Genomic DNA, 21647 nt, shown 5'->3' with positions numbered 1-21647 from the left:
CCTGAAAGTATCTTCAGGACTGTGGTAAAGTAGTACAACACCGGGCAACTCCTTGCAAAGGTGGAGTAAGCTACCAACACCCTTATCTCAGTATCTCCCATAATGCAAAACATATCTCCTTGCGGATATGTATAATGTTATGCATTAAGGGAAGGGCCACTACCCAGACTAGTTTTGACCTTTACTGAGGTCTCTTCAGTGGGAGCCAGGCCCAAGTGGAGATACCAGGCAGAAGCATTAACAAGGTCATCTCCTCCTATAGGAGCTGCCAAACGGTGTGCCACCTTTTTTATTAAATTACTCTGGATTTAGAGAAAGATGTCCTTGCTAATGCTTCTGCCTGGTATCTCCACTTGGGCCTGGCTCCCACTGAAAAGACCTCAATAAAGGTCGAAACTAGTCTGGGTAGTGGCCCTTCCCTTAATGCATAACATTATACATATCCGCAATGAGATGTGTTTTTGCATTATGGGAGATACTGAGATAGGAGTGTTGGTAGCTTGCTCCACCTTTGCAAGGAGTTGCCTGGGGTTGTACCACTTTACCCCAGTCCTGAAGATACTTTCAGGCGCAAACTTTGTTTGCACACACTTGGATAAAGGATTAAACTAAATTTATTATAGTCTGACCAAGTGAAAAATAAACTTTCGACCCTTTCAGAAGTTGGAAAATTCTCAAATGGTCGTCATAATCTACATTCCACATCCTGATATCATCTTTAACACTCTTCATTGTACCCTCTCCACTGTATCTACATCACCTCAGAAACCAGGATAACTAGATTTGCACATAATAGTCCAGGTGAGGTCATATCAAGGGCTTGTAAAGAGGCAAAATTTGTTCAGCACTGAAATATTCCTCTAAGGTGTATATGCAGTGTTTGCTATATGATCCCTAAATTTAACTTTTCATCTACTAAAACTCATGGTCTCTCTCTCTCTCTCTCTCATGGTTTTTTAAAGTAAGTACTTCTTCTTCTCTTCCGTCTACGATGGGTTGTCTTCTCTTGAGCAGGATCTTCCAGTCTTCTCTATTCCTTGCTGTTCGAAAAAGTTCCTTATATGTTCTTTATTAATTTCAGCCAGGTAATTTTTGGTCTTCCAGGTCGTCTTTTTTCAGTTGGAAAAGTATTGATTAGGACATTAGGAAGTCTGTCTGCATCCATGCGTACAGTGTGTCCAAACCATCTCAGTTGTTGTTTTCTAATTTTTTCTATTATTGTCTTTTTATACAATAGTTCTTGTCTGATTGTGATGTTTGTTTTCTTTTCTATCCAACTTGTTCTATTTATTTTTCTTAAGCATTTCATTTCAAATGCCAGCAGTTTTTTCTCCTCTCTTTTTTTTTTTTTTTTTTTTTTTAACTGTCCACACTTCTGCTCCATAGATGACTATTGGTATAATTATTGCTTCATATAATTTGATTTTGGCTTGCTTAGATATCTTGTTTGTTTTCCAGATTTTCTGTAATTTTCCAATGGTGGTCCATCCTATTGCTATTCTGTGTTTGATTGTTTTGAGTTCATCTATTGTTTCTGTTAGTTTTGATCCAAGGTATATGAAGTTGTCTACTTGTTCTATTTGTTCTCCGTTTAGGGTGGCTCAGATGGTAGTTCCGTCGTCCCTATTTTCATCACTTTTGTCTTTTGTATATTTATTGTCATGTCATATGTTTTACAGGTTTCGTTTAGCTTGTTGATCAACTTTTGTAGTTCATTTGGGGTTCTTGCAAGAAGGACGAGATCATCTGCATATTTGATATTATTTATGTTTAAACCATTGACATTGATTCCAGGCTCATTGTCTATTGCCTTCTTTACAACTTCTAGATATATGTTGAATAGGCATGGGGATAATGGGCATCCTTGCATTACTCCTTTTTGGATCTCTATGGGTTCTGTTGTGAGTGCGTGCTTTTTAATTATTGCATTTGTCTTAGAGTAATATTTTATCAGAAACTGTATTATATTTGTGTATTACTTTTTCTAGTAGAATTTTAAGAAGGATTTCTCTGTTGATGTTATCGAAAGCTTGTTTAAAGTCCACAAAACAACAATATAGTTCTTTATGGTCTTCCTAGCTGAGCTCTGTCAGTTGGTGCAATGTGAAAATTTGGTCTATTGTTGAATAGTTTCCTCGGAAACCAGCTTGTTCTATGCTTATCATTTCTTCATAGGTGTTTTTTAATCTACTTGGTATAATTCTTATGAATATTTTATAGGCATGAGAGAGTAAATTGATTGATCTGTAATTTCTGCAGTCTCTTTTGTCTCCTTACTTGTATATTGGGATGATCTTTCCAGTTATCTGGGATCTCTCCTGTTTGTAGTATTTTATTGACTAGGGTTGTTAAATATTCTAGTGATGTGCTGCCTCCATATGACCACAGTTTAGTAGAGATAGTATCAATGCCTGGTGCTTTATTGTTTTTCATCTGTTTTATTGCGTATCTAACTTCTTCATGTAAAATTTTTGGGTGATCATTATTTTCTTCCATTGTTGGCATTGTAGTTTCGTTTCCTTGGTGGAAGATAGTCTTAAAATGGTTTGACCAGATTTTTCTTATATATTCAATATTCTCAGTTTCAGTCATCTTGTTGTTTATCATTGTTACTGCTTTTGCTGAGAATTCCTTTGTAATTTCTCTTACAGTATCATTGTACTTTCTTCTTGGCATTTCTTAGCTTTTTCTTCTAACCATTATTCTTTGGCTTTTTTGCATAGGCTATCAACTTTATTTTTTAGTGCTGTGTATTTTTCTCTATTCTCTTCATCGTTTTGCTGGTTTACAAGTATCTTGGCCTCTCTTTTCTCTTCTATGGTAGCTATGATTTCTTGGGTTATTCACTGTTTGTTTATTTTGGGTTTGGAACCTAGAGTGTCTTTTGGAATTGATAATACTGTTTCTTTTCCTTCTTCCCAGTATTTTCCGCTGTTCTGGAAGATGGAGGGTTTTAATTTCAAGCACATCTGTTCTAAAAATCGACTTCTGCTTGAGCTATCTTTTAGCTTTGATAGGTTGATGTTTTCTTCTTTTCTGATATTGTTTTTCTTGTTGAATTTTATCTTCACTTTGGCAGTTAATATTTCATGGTCAGTGTCAAAATCAAAACTTCTTAATGTTCGTACATTATTTACTGATCTTTTCCATTGTTTGTTTATGATGATATAGTCTAGGCAGTTCTTTATATTACCATCTGGGGATGTCCATGTATATTTATTATTAGGGCGTTGATAGAACAATGTGTTTGTAATCATTAGATCGTTTGCTTTACAGAAGTAGAGTAATTGTTCTCCTCTGTCGTTAAGCTCTCCGTATCCAAATTTCCCCATCACATCTTTTTTTGTCTGCAGTGAACTGTCCTATTTTAGCATTAAAATCTCCCATCACTATCATGAGTTCTCTATTTTGGGGATTATCTATTTCCTGTTTTAGTTCTTCATAGAAATTTTCTATTTCTTCTGCTGAATGGTTACTGTCTGGTGCATATATTTGGATTATTTTAATTGTTTGACCTTTTTCTTTTGCTTGAAGTTTGGCTGTGATAATTCTAGGAGACTTTGTTTATTTCAATTACTGAGTGTGTAAGTTTCTTTTCAATTAATAATGCAACTCCTTCTCTGTGTATGTTATCTTTTCTTCCTGAGAAGTACAGTCTTCCTTCTGGTAAATCCATGAATCCATCTCCGCACCAATGTGTCTCTTATAAACCTAAAATACTCCATTTAAGTCTTTTTAAATTTTCCTGGACTAATTGCAATTTTCCAGGTCGGTATAGTGATCTATGTTGAGGGTGGCTACATGTTTCACATCCTTGGCTGACTACATTGCTGATTTCTCACCTACTCTATGTGGTCTTTGAGTAGGCGCATCGGTTGTCCTGTACGGAGTAGTCGGTTTGTAGACTTTCTGCAAAACATTATTACTGGCATAATAATGTAGCCAGCGTGCCATGCCTCTGCTACATCCTTTGGTCCACAGCTCTTTATTCTTTATTCAGAGCAACCCATTTGGATTTCCCCCATCCACCACCCAGGGGACGAGGCTGGTAGGAGTGTGGTCTCCCCCAAGTAATTCAAGTAAGTTACATAACATTATTACATGTTGCAGTTGTTACATGTGTAAGCCGTGATGAAACTTACTTTAATATGTCTAGTGCACATGTTCCATTAAAGCTATTAATTAGTCTGATCTTTCTTCTAACATAACCCCACCAATATAATATGCCACTAGCATGTAGAAAGGCTTAGCTTGATAATTTACTTATCAGTCTGTGTTTTAATATATACTGTCAAAATTATTCAACATAATATGCCACTGAGTATCTTGTCACACTAAAGTGCATAACTTTACGTTTACTATTGAAATGACTGCCAATTCAAATCACTCTGCAAGTGCTGCATGTTAAGTGCATTCCTGATTACCAAGCATATCTTTGCATCATCAGCAAACAGTTGTAAGTCATCTGTTCAATTCTTCCTGATGTAATTAATGTAAAGAATGAATCATCCTAAATCACTCACACCTCCCCATAGACCACTTTTTGATATCTGTCAGTCATCCATCCTCTTATCCAAAATAATAGTTTATAATCTAATCCCATAGCCAACAACTTCAGCAACAGCCTTCTACTATGCTATATTCTGAGAAAAGCCTTAGTAAAGTCCAAAAGTATAAATCATGTATCCATTCCCCTTGTCCAACTCAACTGCAACATTATTATAATATGCAGGCAAGATATTCAAGATTGCAATCAAGATATTCAGATATTCATTGCAAAATATAGATTCTCTGTCGACCCATTCCTGTATGCAATCCCTTGCAAACCTTTCCAAAATCTTCACTACCACTCCTGAGATAGACAAGTTTAGTTAGCCACATCAGTCTTTGCACCACTCCTGTTCAATAGAATTATATACATTGTTTCCACTCATGTGCCATCTTCCCTGTACCTAGACTGAAAAAGTATGCAACTAGGCTGAAGGCACAGCCAGTTCGGCTGAATATTCTTTAAGCATCTATGCTGACATCCATCCATTCTTATTCAGTTATATGCAACAGCTCTAATACCTCCTTCTCATACACTAGGCTGATAGCTCTTAGCAAAATGAACAGTCAATATTAGATGAACAATCTCTTCTGCATACCATTTGCATTCAATAGCTATTCTTCCATATTCATTCTTTCTTTCTATCACTTATAGAAAGAATAATAAATAAAGTTCTTTTGAGTTGTCTTTAGCTTGCAGAACTAATTTCTTTTCAGTACTGAGACTTAACTGTTTGTACAATACCAATAACTCTTCTGACCCGCACCTTATAATTTTCTTAACTAATGTCCTTATGCACATAGCATTCCTTCGATGTACTCTTTTTCTTAAGAATCTCATTATATGAGATTCTTAAGAAAATTTTCATTTACTCCTGCACTATTTATTCTTCGAACTCGAGGGACATATTCCGATATTGGAACAGTGAGAAGTTTTTTTGATACTTCCATGAACTGACGATATCCTTCCCATTTAGTAACCGATATAATTGGACAGAACTAGCATTCTCCTTAGTTCGTTTGTCATAATTTTAGTTCCATTCAGTTATTCTTCCTGGATGGAACATTCATATCCTTCCCATATCAGTATAGCATGATCACTGAAACCAGCAGGAGGCAGAACAGTCACCTTTCAACTGAAACTTTCTCTAACAATATAATCAAGGTCTGAAACTTTTTTGACCTTGAGCTCCTTCTGTCACATGATACTCGAGGAAGCAGCATGTGACAGATAGAGCTCAATAATTTGGTTAAATTCTTCTCATGAGATGATATTTCTCTGTTACCCAGTGTTTGGATAATTAAGGTCACTCAATCATCACTCATTTATTACTCCATCAGGTTGATTTGGCAATGTATTTCACTGCCAGCAATTGACCAACTATACATACAGGCAGCCACTGAATCAGAAACCTATATGCAGAAAACATGGACAACAATGCTACTGTCCATCATACAAGAACTGTTCAGCAGCAGTTCAACAAGCATGACAGCAATTGCTACCATCTTCACCAGCCACCACAAAGTCCAGGTCTGAACTCCCACTGACAATGTTGAAAAATTTTAGAAAAACACATCTAGGAGTAAAGTCCTCCTCCATCAAATCTGAGTCAGTTAAATGAGGACTGTCTGGTGAAAGCCTGATTATTTTGTAGGCATTAGATGCAATCCAACACCTTGTGGAATCTATGCCAAACTGTATATGTGCTGTACTTCAGACTAAAGAAGAAGGCCAATATGTGTAGGTCTGCAACAACATACACCAGATAGCTCCAAACTCACTGTTGCACAGGCATTTGTTATTTATACTGCAATCATGGCATTCTGCTCTAAGTGGATTCAAATCATCCCGCATATACACACACACACACACACACACACACACACACACACACACACACACACACACACACACACACACACACACACACAAAGACAAGCTATATTACATTTCATACAATATGTGAAAGTAATAATGATTTGATCAACTTTATTCTACTGGCCTGACCTCTAGTGAAAAAACTCAAACAGCACTTAACTGAGAGAAGTTAAAGTACACATAGGAAAGATAACGGAAAAAGATAATGAAAAAAGATAATGGAATGGGAAAAAAGATAATGGAATTAATACAAAGGTGAAACAGCTGAGAGAGATAATGAGGAAGAAATAATTACAGTATAATTTAATTATTTCTTCCTCAATATCCTCTCAGCTGTTTCGCCTTTGTATTAATTGTACTCTTTTTCCATTATCTTTCTTATGTGTATTTTAACTTCTAACTCAAAGTTAAGTACTCTTTACCTTGTTCTAACTTAAGCCGATTAATTTAGTCCCTGCTTGTGATCCCTTATACTTTCTACATGTATTAGTGCTGTTAGTGAAACAGTCTCTAAAATAGGCAACTCACGGTTACAGTTAACTATTTCCCAAGCAACATAATTCAGGGAAAATTTGTTTTTCGACTGCGCCACCCTGAATTAATGTTATAGCATGGGAAGAATAGTTATAACACTTATAGAATAGATCACTTTCTAAAATAATACCTTAAATAGTCAGTAGTGGCAATTTCTTTACTTTAAGCACATAGGTTCGGTTATTTTTGTGAGACAGTGCATTGGTCAAAAATCAGGCGATAGTTTTAAATAAACAAAACATGTTTATTTTACCTTAGGCACTATACAATATGATACACATTAAACATTTTCTCTCCAATGCCTATTTTAAACTTAAATCTTAACCTTACAATTTAGACCTGTAATTTACAAAGCTTGAATAACTTGCTTTACAAAATCTAGGCAATTACTGGCTGTTACAATCAATATCATTTAAATGGGACATTTTCTTTGGATTTTTTGGACCATGATTCTTTATAAATATATGTATACAATTGTCAACCAGTTTCACCAGCTTTGGACTGTCTGGCGTCTTCAGGACAAGAATGGTTACATTAACATCAAATGCTACAACAGAAGAATGCAGTAACAACTTAAAATCAGTTTAAAAAATTGAAAAGAGATGCGCGACATTAAGAGCATAAAGCATGGAGAATTAATCATTGTTAGTAGATCGAGTTTTATAGTTTTTCACGTAATTCAGTTCTGCTAAACATAGCGAATTATTAAACTTTTCCAAATGTCTTTTAATATCATGCCTTGATGTCTATTTGGATTGTCTCCTGTACGGAGTACCACTACCACTGTAGCTTCTTTAAAGTTTCTACATTTGAAGTCTTCTTCAATGTACGGCATGGAGCTGTTGTCCCAATCAATGGAATGGTTCGAAGTTGAGAAATGATGAGCTAATCCTGAGGTGTCTGTTCTGTTGTTGTTGACATCTCCTGTGGACTGAAATCTGAAATCCGAAAAAAATAACATATCTAAGATGTCAACAACAACAGAACAGACACCGCAGGATTAGCTCATCATTTCTCAACTTCGAACCATTCCATTGATTGGGACAACAGCTCCATGCCATACATTGAAGAAGACTTCAAATGTAGAAACTTTAAAGAAGCTACAGTGGTTACGGAGTACCACTGTAGTGGTACTCCGTAACCACTGTATTTCTATTGCGTACTCCGTAACCACTTGATTTCTATTGCGATTGTCTCCTGTACTCCGTACAGGAGACAATCGCAATAGAAATCAAGGCATGATATTAAAAGACATTTGGAAATGTTTAATAATTCGCTATGTTTAGCAGAACTGAATTACGTGAAAAACTATAAAACTCGATCTACTAACAATGATTAATTCTCCATGTTTTATGCTCTTAATATCACGCATCTCTTTTCAATTTTTTTTTAAACGGATTTTAAGGTCGTTATTGCATTCTTCTGTTGTAGAATTTAATGTTAATGTAACCATTCTCATCCTGAAGAAGCCAGACAGTCCAAAGCTGGCGAAACTGGTTGACGATTGTATACATATATTTATAAAGAATCATGGTCCAAAAAATCCAAAGAAAATATCTCATTTAATATAAAAAAAGGACCAAATATCAACAATCAAAATCAATATCATTGGCTAACATTTTCCTCAATAAATATACTAACTAGTTTTCAGCCTCAATTACTTTTTATAGAACTTATACAACTATTTTAACAAAGCTATGTTCAGCAGACATACAATTCTTAAACACTATCTCAGTGTTAATACCTTAAAATCTACTCATAAATTTGTAGATGCATATACAGTCCTACCAGTCTTATTTGTGGAAGTTCTGCTGACTACTTTCCTCAGTCCTATTTCCTAGCCTTTGCGAATGGCTTCTGGCGGCCTTCCTGTGTAGTCCTCTGCCGGGATTTGTAGCATAGCTCACCGTCAGTTTTCTAGCTATTGTTGGTGGCACATATCTGGTTGCACGTTCCACTACTGAAAATACATCTCCTTAGAATGATCTGCCTCTCCTGGGTTTTCCCAGTAGAGGGACTGCAGCAAGACGAAAAACAAAACTCTACTCCTCTCTGGGTTCTGAAGATCTCTTTTATATGATTCAGAAACTCCTTGTTTTTAGGGTCGGAGACCCCCCCCCCCCCCCGAATCTTCTGTAAGTAACCGACGTCACTGTTGTCTTGACCTTCAGATTTGGCAGACACAATCTCATACATTCTGAATGACCTTCAATACCTTTGTTTACTTTCAAATCGCCAACATAATCTTGTCTAATCCCCTTAACTTAAGGCAGAATTACTTTTAACATTCTGTTATATCAAATGAACATAATGAACAATTTAAACTTTCACAATATTTTTATAATTTGTGAACAATTTCTATATCATTCTTTTTGTTGACTTTACAAGTTTACAACCAGCACTTCTCCATTAAAATACAGTAATTTACAATTTTTTTTGTTTCCACATGATTTATGACCTCTGTAAAAATCGATGGCGGAAAATCTTTATATAAAATTTCACCGCACTGAATTTTACAATAGCACTGATGTAGGTTTTTTCCCCACTAGAGTTCAGGTAAGTAAGATAATGGTTGATCAAATCATTGTCACTTTGGCATACTGTTTGAAATGTAATATAGCTTGTCTTTGTGTATATACTCCAGATGATGACCTTGATATGAAGGTTGAAACATCAGGCAATTAAAGTAATCATTCCTAAAACATTTGTAGTCTTAAATTACTAAAATGAATCCAACATTATTAGCAGCACCTCTTTTCTCTCCCTGTGTTCCACTGAAAAATGTTTTATCTTTTACACTTGATGTCAGTTAGTATGCCTCTGAGAACCAGATCTTATTAATGCTTATAATCTGAGGTCACAACATATTCAGTAAGGCAACAAAGCTCAATCCATATGTTCCTGATACACCTAGCATTTGTGTGTAGACATAAGTTTCCTCCAGCCTTTTCTGTATACTTGCCTCTGTAACCTGCATGATCCAGTTAAACAACTTATATATCTCTAATCATATCTAAGGCCTCACTTATGCTCACATTCTTGCAGATAACGTCTCAACCAGATAAGGACACAATCATCCAATCATCATAATCACCTTCATGTTAAGGCACATTTGTATTATTAATACAGTTGCATATCTTAATCACTCTTACACATAGATTCTCATCATTCCTCCCATCATGATCTAGTTTTCTTTGAAGTTCTGTATTAAGGTTGTATACCAATAAATAGGTTCTCCAGACTCCTGTTATCAAATAAAATCAAGTACAAGTCATCCCCCTAATATAAACCCATTCTCGAACTGTCTGTCCAGTAATTTGTTTTTCTTTAGATTTCAAAAGTTAACTAATTTTCGATATTCTCATTTGTTAAAATATTGGCATGGTATTTGGCAGAAGAGACAACTGGAATACTCAACTATGAAAATGTGAGAGTTACATACAAACAACACTGAATAACATGGTCAAAAAATATCAAGAGCCTAACTGCATAATTTAAAACAAAAGAGTTATTAAATCTTAAACACTATTGCATGTGGCAGAATGTATAGGAAACAATTATCTGCCATAACATGGATGACTTTGGTCCATTACTTCTGTTCACTTTTATGGCAAAGCATGGCTTCATAACTTTCTTTGTATAAATATATAAGAGGGAACCGGATATTTTGAAAGACCTTAGTGTTATTCCAAAGGACTATGTTTAATGAAGAGGGTATGCTGTGAAAAACTAATGGCTTCACCAAGTCTTATGTCAACAGTCATTAACAGAAGAACTTCATCACCTTCCTCCCAAGAAGTGGTATATCACATCACCATTCTTTATGATAAAAGTATTTCTAAAGGAATAGTCATACTACTTACACATGTTGGCCTTCAGGTGTTCTTTTGCTCTAATAAAAATATTTCTGCCTTTTTAGGTTCTGCAAAAGAAATTTCTGCTTGGTGTTTATTAAATTATCATATTGTGCATTGGCTGAACTGGTTGATTTGTGGTAGTTTGTCATGATGAATATCTTGATTCTGTTAAATTTCATGAGCTAAACAGCTAAACTTGTAGAACATGCCATCACCTGCAAAGTCCTTTGTGAAAAGTGGCTAACTATGCTATCTGAATGTGGCTAACATGTTTTTAGTTATGCATAATAATTAAAATTATAATAATGGAATTAACTCACATAAAATATTATTTATTAGTAGAATTTTTGCCTGAGTATCACAGGCATCTTCAGTACACGTATAAAGCTAATTAAACAATAAATGACAATTCCAAAAGGCGCCACCTAAGTGGCTAATGTAGGATAGCTAAAAAAAAAGTCAATAAATTTCCTAACTTAAAAATACACACACACACACACACACACACACACACACACACACACACACACACACACACACACAGAATTAAAAAAGTTAGTACTTTATAAATCAGCTAATCTTTCCTATCTCCCATAAAAGGGATAGCCATAAACCATCGGATCTGCTGAAGTTAGGAGAGTGAAGTAAAGTTTCAAATTTCTTTATAAAGCTGTTCCATGAGTAACCGACTTTTGTGAAGGACTCTTGTCTTGTTCCAATGAACTCTATGTCTAGCATTGATGGCATGTTCTGCAAGTCCAGACTGTTCAGGTTCTAGGTATTGAATATAAGACTGGTGTTCTTCTAGCCGAATAAAGGCAGATTTTCCTGTTTGTCCAAAATAAGATAATCCACAAGAGCAAGGAATCTGGTAGACACCTGGATAACTGGGATGTGGAAGCTTGTCTTTTGGAGAAGTGAGAAAGGTGGAGATTTTTCTGAATGGTCGAAAGGCAACAAAACTATTTAGTGGTTTTAAAACTTTTGCTATATGTTCACTAATGCTTTGCACATAAGGAACAGAAATACGTGTTATTTCTTCTGTATTTGAAGAGGAAGACATATCAAAACTACTCAAAGCTCTTTTGATGAAGGAATCCTTATATCCATTAGATAAAAAAAGAGGAAATAATGTATTGCAATTCTTTCTGTAATAGATCGTCTGAAGAACAAAAGGAGTGGGCCCGATAAACCAGTGTTTTAATAGTTCCTGCCTTTTGATTGGGATGGTGATGAGATTCAGCATGGATATAATGGCCTATATGAGTCTTCTTTCTACAGACTGAGAAATGTAGGTTACCATCTGGTTGGCGAAGAATTAAAAGATCTAAAAAGGCTAACTGTTTATTTAATTCTACTTCTAGGGTGAACTGGATCTTTGGATGAGGTCCATTTAATTTCGAGAGAAACTGTTGTAGTTCATCAGAAGAGCCATTCCAAATAGCAAAAATGTCATATACATATCTGAACCAATGAGTAGGTCTAGGAGAAATGTTGTCAAAAATACGTTGTTCAAAGTGCTCCATAAAGAAGTTAGCGATAGCAGGAGAAAGAGGATTGCCAATTGCTGTTCCTTAGATTTGTTGATATAACTTGTTTTTAAAGGAAAAATAACCAGAATGCATTACAAAATCAAATATTTTTACAATGTCTGAAGGAAATTCTTGTTGCTGTAATTCAATGCTCTCAGGTAAAGAAACATTAGTAAATAATGAAACAACATCTAAACTAAACATAATATCCAAAACATCCAAATGAAGATCCGAAATTTTATTTTTGAAATCCAAAGTATTTTTTATATAAGTATCAGTTCTTCTAGTTGAAGAAGTGAGTAATTTTTCTTCTTCAATGATGAGACCAGTTGTAGATTGTATAGGTTGTCCCACATAAAAAATTTCTAAATTTTTATCAAATTTACCCACTTCTTCAACTAGAAGAACTGATACTTATAAAAAAAAAATACTTTGGATTTCAAAAATAAAATTTTGGATCTTCATTTGGACGTTTCGGATATTATGTTTAGTTTAGATGTTGTTTCATTATTTACTAATGTTTCTTTACCTGAGAGCATTGAATTACAGCAACAAGAATTTCCTTCAGACGTAAAAATATTTGATTTTGTAATGCATTCTGGTTATTTTTCCTTTAAAAACAAATCTAAGGAACAGCAATAAGCAATCCTCTTTCTCCTGCTATCGCTAACTTCTTTATGGAGCACTTTGAACAAAGTATTTTTGACAACATTTCTCCTAGACCTACTCATTTGTTCTGATATGTATATGACATTTTTGCTATTTGGAATGACTCTTCTGATGAACTACAATAGTTTCTCTCGAAATTAAATGGACTTCATCCAAGGATCCAGTTCAGCCTAGAAGTAGAATTAAATAAGCAGTTAGCTTTTCAGATCTTTTAATTCTTTGCCAACCAAATGGTAATCTACATTTCTCAGTCTATAGAAAGAAGACTCATACAGGCCATTATATCCATGCTGAATCTCATCACCATCTCAATCAAAAGGCAGGAACTATTAAAACACTCGTTCATCGAGTCCACTCCTTTTGTTCTTCAGACAATCTATTACAGAAAAAAATTGCAATAATTATTTCCTCTTTTTTTATCTAATGGATATAAGGATTCCTTCATCAAAAGAGCTTTGAGTAGTTTTGATATGTCTTCCTCTTCGAATATAAAAGAAATAATGCATATTCCTAATGTGCAAGGCATTAGTGAACACATAGCAAAAGTTTTAAAACCACTAAATAGTTTTGTTGCCTTTCGACCATTCAGAAAAATAAAAATCTCCACCTTTCTCACTTCTCCAAAGGACAAGCTTCCATATCTCAGTTATCCAGGTGTCTACCAGTTTCCTTGCTCTTGTGGATTATCTTATTTTGGACAAACAGGAAGATCTGCCTTTATTCGGCTAGAAGAACACCAGTCTTATATTCAATATCTTGAACCTGAACAGTCTTGACTTGCAGAACATGCCATCAACACTAGACATAGAGTTCATTGGAACAAGACAAGAGTCCTTCACAAAAGTTGGTTCCTCATGGAACAGCTTCATAAAGAAACATGTGAAACTTTACTTAACTCTCCTAACTTAAACAGATCCGATGGTTTATGGCTCTTTATAAGGCTTTGATAAGACCACACTTGGATTACTGTGCGCAGATTTCGTCTCTTGGGTTCCAAGGGGATAAAGAAACTGTGGAAAGTGTGCAAAAAAGAGTTACAAAGATTATATCTGGATTATGGGATTTAGATTATGAGGACAGATTGCGAGTATGTGGATTACAGACTCTGATTAACAGGAGAAAGAGGGATGATATGATAGAGCTCTATAAACTTAAGAATGGGTGTTATAGCATTTCAAATGATGAAATTTTTCGTTATATGGAAGACAGGGAGAGAACATGGGGACATCCATAAAAATTAAGGTTATTCTCAGTCAAGAAAGGGGTAAGAGCTAGGTTTTTCTCCCAGAGAGCAGCGAGTGAGTGGAATAATTTGCCCTTAGGGGTAGTGAGTGCATTTAGTGTAAATGAATTTAAGGGAAGGGAGTCCTTGACTCCCTGGAGGTCTCAGATAATAATAATAAATAATATTTTACGAGTTAATTCCGTTATTATAATTCTGTCTACTCACGGTATTTCCTTTCTGAAACATATTCAGTTATGCATCTTTCAGTCATCTCTTTTGCCTGTTTAATTTAAACTTCATACTAAGGATGATCTTATTACTACAGTAAAAATTTTATGATAAATAAAAATTATCACATTAGTTATTCTCTTGTTAATTTAATTATTTAATAATTCGTGATCATTTTTTTTTTTTTTTTTTTACATATTCATTATCACAGATGTATAGCTAGAGAGATAGCTGGCAACCAAGTTGCAGAAATGCCTTAGAGATATCAACAGCATATATTTCAGTTTCTCCAAAGATTTTTGTGGCATTTGTCCAAAAGTGGGAGACATATGCAGTAATATCACTTTTATGACAGTGAGAGAATCTATACTAGCAATTATTTGAGATTAGGTTTCCAGTTGTTTTTCTTTTTAAATATATCAATCCTGAACATGAAAAATTTCAGAATATATTGCAGATTAGTGATATGTGCTGCCACGATGGGGGGGGGGATTCTTATTCCTCTTAAATAGCTGAAAGTTGTACTTCCTTAGGAAGTGTGATACGCTTGGGATTTCAGAGAACAGAGGCAGACTAAATAATTAAATAAAATAAGAAAGGCAAGATCAATGGATATGCAGAGGAACTGTAAGAGAATGTAAGGCAGCAGCTGCTGCTCTTGTTATAATCAGCATCGTCAAAAAGTGGAAGAACAATGGATGCCAGTCAATCGAACAGCACCTATGAAGTACCTAAGAAAAGATACAAGGTGAAGTACATCCTTGGTTATGAAAAAGAGAGATGTATTTCAAATGGAAACATCTGTAGACATTTAAATAAAAACTGACATACCAGAACACATCAGAAATTGGAATGGGAAAAAAAAATTGCCCAAATCTAATCAGATCACTTCTGTTGTAAGTTTTACCAGCAAATACAGAGTACTACTACAATTAGTCCCCTTTCATCTATCCATGTGAATTACTTCATGGAACATCTTGAACAGTGACTGCTCTACAACATCCATCCCAGACCTTTGTGATGATATTGATACAGATGATATCTATGCAGTATTGGCATGATTCCTTATCTGAATTTCAACACTTTCTCATAAAGCTCAATGAGGTTCATCCTCACATACAGTTTATTCTCAAAATTGAAAAGGATCAACATACATTCCTTTCTTAACCTGCTTAACTTCATGAGCCAGTGGGATCTTTCAGTTTTCTGTCTTGAGATAGAAAGAAAACCACATACTTTATATATCAATGCTTAGTCATGCTACCACCCTTGTCAAAAAGTCTCACATTACAACTTATCTACTGCTAGTTTGCTGTGCTCTACAGAAGTTATCAATCCAAGAAATAAATTTTATCAAAACTACTTTGTCTAACAGCTTCAGTGAGTTTCACAAACAATCTCTCCATCGTCAGTTTCCCAAAAAGCAGCAAACCGTATCACCATTCCATGTGTCAAAGTGTCTCCAAATTACTTAAATCCAATGATCTCAGTGTTTTTTTTACCTGATTAATAAACTTTTCTCCTAAGCTCTGCAAAGGACAAACTTCCCCTCTGACTTATCCATATCTATCAATTTTGTTATGTCTAATCCAGCAAATTTGCAGCTGTTTGTCACAATGAACATCTAGACATTATTAGATTTTATGAGCCAGAACATATGGAATTGATGAACATGTTGTTTCCTTCCAACACAGAATTCTATAGAAAGACTGTAATCCTATAAAAAAAAAAAAAAGCCATTTTCTTATGGAGCAGCAGTTTTAAAACAGCTGTGAAAGCTTGCGGGAATTACAGTCATACCCCCGAAGTTACACGGTAGGTGGGACCAACAAAAAGTGCGCAAGTCGAATTCGCGTAACTTGGGTATAATTTTGCATATAAACTTACAAAATATTAGTTAATTGGGACCAAAGGTTTACAAAAACACCTATAAGAAATTTAATCATAATTGTAGTTTTTCATAATTGTAATTTAATCATAATTGTAGTTTTTTGTACATAAAAAAAAGATAGTTATTTTGATGTCAATAGTTTCATAAAATCTAATAGATTCGTCTGACGGCATAATGTCTTTTTCTTGTCACGCAACATTTCTTCATAGCAAGCTAATGATTTTTTATTCCTTACCTTGTGGCTACAATTCGTTCCTCGTTAGAAGCTATGTCCTCCAAAATCTGTAACCTTTCTTTTATGATTGTTCTTACTGTGTAGTCCTGTAGATCAAACTTCTTTCTAGCTCACAAATTTCATTCCGCCTTCAAAATCCTTAATAATGTTGAGTTTTGTTTCCAAAGTCAATGTTTTTCTTTTCTTGCTAGCTGTAGAAGAATGGAGCTTGCTTCCTTTGGACGACATTATTATTTTTTATGTGATAAAATGTTTATCAAGAACATAACATTAAACAATCGCAACGCTTGTAGACTATAAAAATTGTGTATGAATGGAGACAGCACGAAACACGTTAGTGCTTGTTCGCAGCATGTGCGACACTGGCGAATGCAGCCCCCGCCGGAAAGATACGACTAGTGGCGAGACAGGAATACGTACATATATGAAACTGCATAACTCCGGATTCGCGTAAGTCGGGGTATGACTGTATTATGGAATGGCTGGAATAACCAACCAAATGAAGAATACACCAGAGAGAGAGAGAGAGGGGGGCTCTCTCTCTCTGGTGTATTCAGTTCAAAAGATACAAACTGGAAGACTAAAGTAAACATATAAATCAATAATTCATCCAATTGTTACCTATGCGTGTGAAACCTGGATATTTACAGTAAGTGTAAAGAATCTAATTTCAGCTTTTGAAAGAAAAATCCTGAGAAAAATTGTATTCGCAACATCATATTGCAATGTCAAAATAGGGTCCTGGACAGACAGAGTTGGATGCAATAAATCCAGGAACCCAAGACTCAATTTGGTTATAGTCATTGGAAAAAGAAGCAAAACTTTGCTACATGAGCTCATTCTGAATAGATGTGATGGGATAAGTTACTCGTTTTATAGGAAATTGTTGTTCACACAGCCCTTTCTGGTTAATTTTTTTTAAACAAAATATATATAAAAAAATGTCATTAGGACTTTTTAGAGCAGTTTCAACCATGCTACTATACTTTATTCAACATGTGACTCACATGTTCTCAATGTTGAGTCTTCATTATGTTACTTTTATTATTATTATCCGAGACCTCCAGGAAGTTCAAGGACTCATCGAGGGAGACTGTAAATTAACCAACCCAGCTATCATTCCTACCATTGAATTCATTCACACTAGATGCACTCACTACCCATAAGGGCAAATTATTCCACTCACTCACTGCTCTCTGGAAGAAAAACTTAGCTCTCACCCCTTTCTTGACTGAGAACAACCTTAACTTCCATGGATGCCCCCGTGTTCTCTCCCCACCTTCCATATAATGAAAAATTTCATCAGTTGAAATGCTATAACACCCATTCTAAAGTTTATAGACCTCTATCATATCACCCCCCCCCCTCTTTCTCCTGTCAACCAGAGTCAGTAATCCACATACTTGCAATTTGTCCTCATTATATAAATCCCATAATCCAGATAATCTTTGTAACTCTTCTTTGCACCCTTTCCACAGCTTCTTTATCCCCTTGGAACCTGAGAGACCAAATCTGCGCACAGTAATCCAAGTGTGGTATTATCAAAGCTTTATAAAGAGGCAAAATTACTCCCTTATCCTTACATGTCAAGTTTCGCTTCAACATAGCAATTATCCTCTGAGTTCTATTTACAACTTTTGCTATGTGACCTTTGAACTTTAAATTCTAATCCACCAATACACCAATATCCCTTGCCTCTTCAGTTTCTTGTAACATAACCCTGTCACTGGAACTGTAATCACTCCAAAGTGCATAAATTTGCATTTACTAACATTAAACTGACAGCCATTTTCGTTTGCCCAGATTTCCAGTCTATTCAAATCATTTTGTAATTGCTGAATATCAGTAGCATCCCTGATTGCACTGCCTAACTTCGCTTCATCAACAAACAATTGCAAATCTGATGATATACCCTGCTTGATGTCATTAATGTATAGATTGAACAATAATGGCCCAAGGACACTGAGGTACAACACCACTGATTACCTTAAATCTGGCAGATTCACACCCACTGTATACCACTTTTTGGTATCTGTCTGTCAACCATCCCCTGATCCAAGTCAATAGATTATGTTCCAATCCCATATTCTCCAGTTTACACAACAGCCTATCGTGTGGTATCCTATCAAATGCCTTAGAAAAATCCAACATCATCATAGCGTATCCATTCCCTTTATCCAACTCTGCCGTAATATTGTTATAAAATATGAGCAAATTGCTAAAACATGAGCTTCCTTTAGAAAACCCATGCTGTTCCCTGCAGAGTATAGAATGCTTGTCTACCCATTTCTGTATGCGAGTTCTTACCAACTTCTCTAAAATCTTCACTACCACGCCAGAGATACTAATAGGTCGGTAGTTAGCCTATTAGTTCTTCTAGCTTACATGTCAAGGTTCGCTTCAACATAGCAATTATCCTCTGAGTTGTATTTATCTATTTATTTATTATGAGTTGTATTTATATTTTATATGTTATATTTTATTATGAGTTGTATTTATTTATCTAGAATGCTTGTCTACCCATTTCTGTATGCGAGTTCTTAACAACTTCTCTAAAATCTTCACTACCACGCCAGAGATACTAATAGGTCGGTAGTTAGACCTATTAGTTCTTCTAGCTCACTGAACCTCTAAGGTTCTTTGCTACAAGTACCAACTTCTTCCACTCATGTCTTGAGCTTTTCCAGTCAATTCCAAGATTTCCATCTTTAGCTAAGTCTTTTTGGATGCTATCCTCTCAACACCGTTGCAGTCCTCCACTATATCACTTTCCATCAGGCCTCATTATGAACACTTATTTGGCTATTCTCTGCTTGCTCATTCTTTCCACATCTATAGATCCCCACTACAAACAAATGAAATTAGAGAGTTCATGGTTATGTTTTTCTCCTTTATGTTCTGGGTTTCTGCTCATTATAAAACAATATATCTAATGATTACCATAAGTATTTCTATTTTAGCTTTCCTTGAGAGAATTCTAAAATATAATAAATGAAGTTCTTTCCTAATATCCTCGTTTTTAATATGACGTTGCCATTGATGCCAGCTGTTCATACCTCTAATCTTTCTTAGAACTCTCATCTGTGGTCTCTAGTCTTTGGTCAAGTGATTTACTCCTGACCCGGCTCTCAGATCCATAAGTTAAAACTGGTTTGAACGCTGTCTTGTATACAGCTAATTTAGTCTCCAACTAATCTCTCTCTTATTCCATATGAATTTATTCAATTGACTTCCTACCATACCAGCTTTGATGATTCTGTTGTCTATTTCTATATTTAATTTACCATCTTTACTAAAAATCGTGCCAAAGTCAAGATATTCAACTTAGTCAGGGAATCTTGAGGACTTGAAGCAGATTTATTTAGAAGCATAACATCATCTGCATAAAACAAAGAGCTTTATGCAGATGATGTTATGAGATGATGTTTCTGAGAGGAAAAAAACCTGTGACATTAACATCTCAAATTTTGATATCATGTTTAATACCACTCTCCTTCATAATGTGATCCATATGGATAATGAATAACAGAAGGGATAATGTACATCCTTGTCTCACACCAGATTTTAACATTAAACCATCTTCCTGTACTTCCTTCAATTCTAACTGCTGACTTACAACTCAAATAAAGACTATGTATTGCTTGATATAATGACCCATTGACACCATATAACTGTATCATATTGAATAGCTTCTCTCTTTGCACCTCGTCATATGCCTTTTCCAGATCGACAAAACTAAAATAGATTATTATTATTATTATTATTATTATTATTATTCATAATGCCTCCAAGGAGTCCGAAGATTCGTCGCAGGAGGACACCCACTATGCAACTGTCTCCATCACTACAGCGAACCTCTACTACCAATCATCTCCATCAATGCCATCTACTGCCCACCACCACCACCACTAGTATTTTTTTTGTCTGTAAATTGCATGTTCTGAAGAGCCGATTTGTTTCTATGCGGGATGAAAAACACAAGTTTCTGAGAGGAAAAAACCTGTAACCTCCATATGAGATCGGCTAACTCACCTTTGATTGAAAACGTCCACATAAAGATTCCCCCCGTCTCGATGAGAATCGAACTTAGGCCTATTCCAATCGAAGGGCACAATGTACCGTCATTCTTTCAATTACGCTATGGAGGCGCTAAAATAATAAATGCCAGCAACACCCAGGGTTGCAAGGTGGACACCCTCCCAAGTACTAACTAGACTTAGATTTGCTTAACTTCAGTGATCAGACGAGAACTGGTGCTTTCAAACCTATCTGGCCACTGATAAGATATTCCCATGATTTCTTAACTATTTGTCTTAAAGTGAAGATCTGATCCTGACAGCCTCTAGTTCACCTGAATGCAGCTTGTTCTTCACCAAGCTTTTCTTCCACAATTCTTCTCAACCGTTTCTCAAGTATACTTGCATCAATCTTACCAGGAACACCCAGTAGGGAAATACCTCTGTAATTCTCACATTCAGTTTTATTACCCTTTTTATATATGGGCACTATGAGAGCTCTATTCCAATCATCAGGATTTCGTCCCTCTGTCCAGGCCATCTGAACTATGCAGTATATTTTTTACCACTGTGCTATCATCACTGCTTGTTTCATTTAGCAGTTTTTCAAAGTAACTACTCCATACTTCAAGGATATCTTTTTCTCCAGTTTTCATGTCACCTTTATCATCGCTAACTCCTTTTACAGCACTCTTTCCTCCATTCCTAAACTTCTTCAACAACTTCCAGAATATTTTGCCACCTTCTTGATATTTATTTTGTATATTCTTGCCAAAGTCCTCCCATGACTTTTGTTTAGCAAGTTTTACACAGTGTTTAGCATTCTTGCATTTGTCTCTATATTCTCTAAGAGCACAAGCTGACTTATTTGACAGGAACTTTTGATATGCTTTCTTCTTTTCCTTCATTGCCTCTTTAACTTCCTGTGTCACCCAGGGAGTTCTGATTTTTTTATCCTTACAGACAACCTCACCACATGCCTCTCTGGCTGAATCAATCAGGGTTTTCTTCAAGGTTTGCCACTGAATCTCCA

General features: G+C 35.4%; 1 protein-coding gene and 1 pseudogene across 1 annotated transcript in view; both read right to left on the bottom strand.

Moving 5' to 3' along the window:
* Positions 1-21647, bottom strand: part of LOC150103736 (E3 ubiquitin-protein ligase COP1-like) — a 405850-nt gene that overhangs the window by 262011 nt on the left and 122192 nt on the right. The window lies entirely within an intron of this gene.
* Positions 20761-20879, bottom strand: LOC150103737 (5S ribosomal RNA; annotated as a pseudogene).

Source organism: Typopeltis vanoorti, chromosome 8 (genome assembly GCF_054136105.1).
Source record: "Typopeltis vanoorti isolate ZY-2024b chromosome 8, IOZ_Tvanoo_1.0, whole genome shotgun sequence".
Classification (NCBI taxonomy): Eukaryota; Metazoa; Arthropoda; class Arachnida; order Uropygi; family Thelyphonidae; genus Typopeltis; species Typopeltis vanoorti.
The sequence above is the reverse complement of the archived record's forward strand: the minus strand, read 5'-3'. Positions and strand labels throughout refer to the sequence as shown.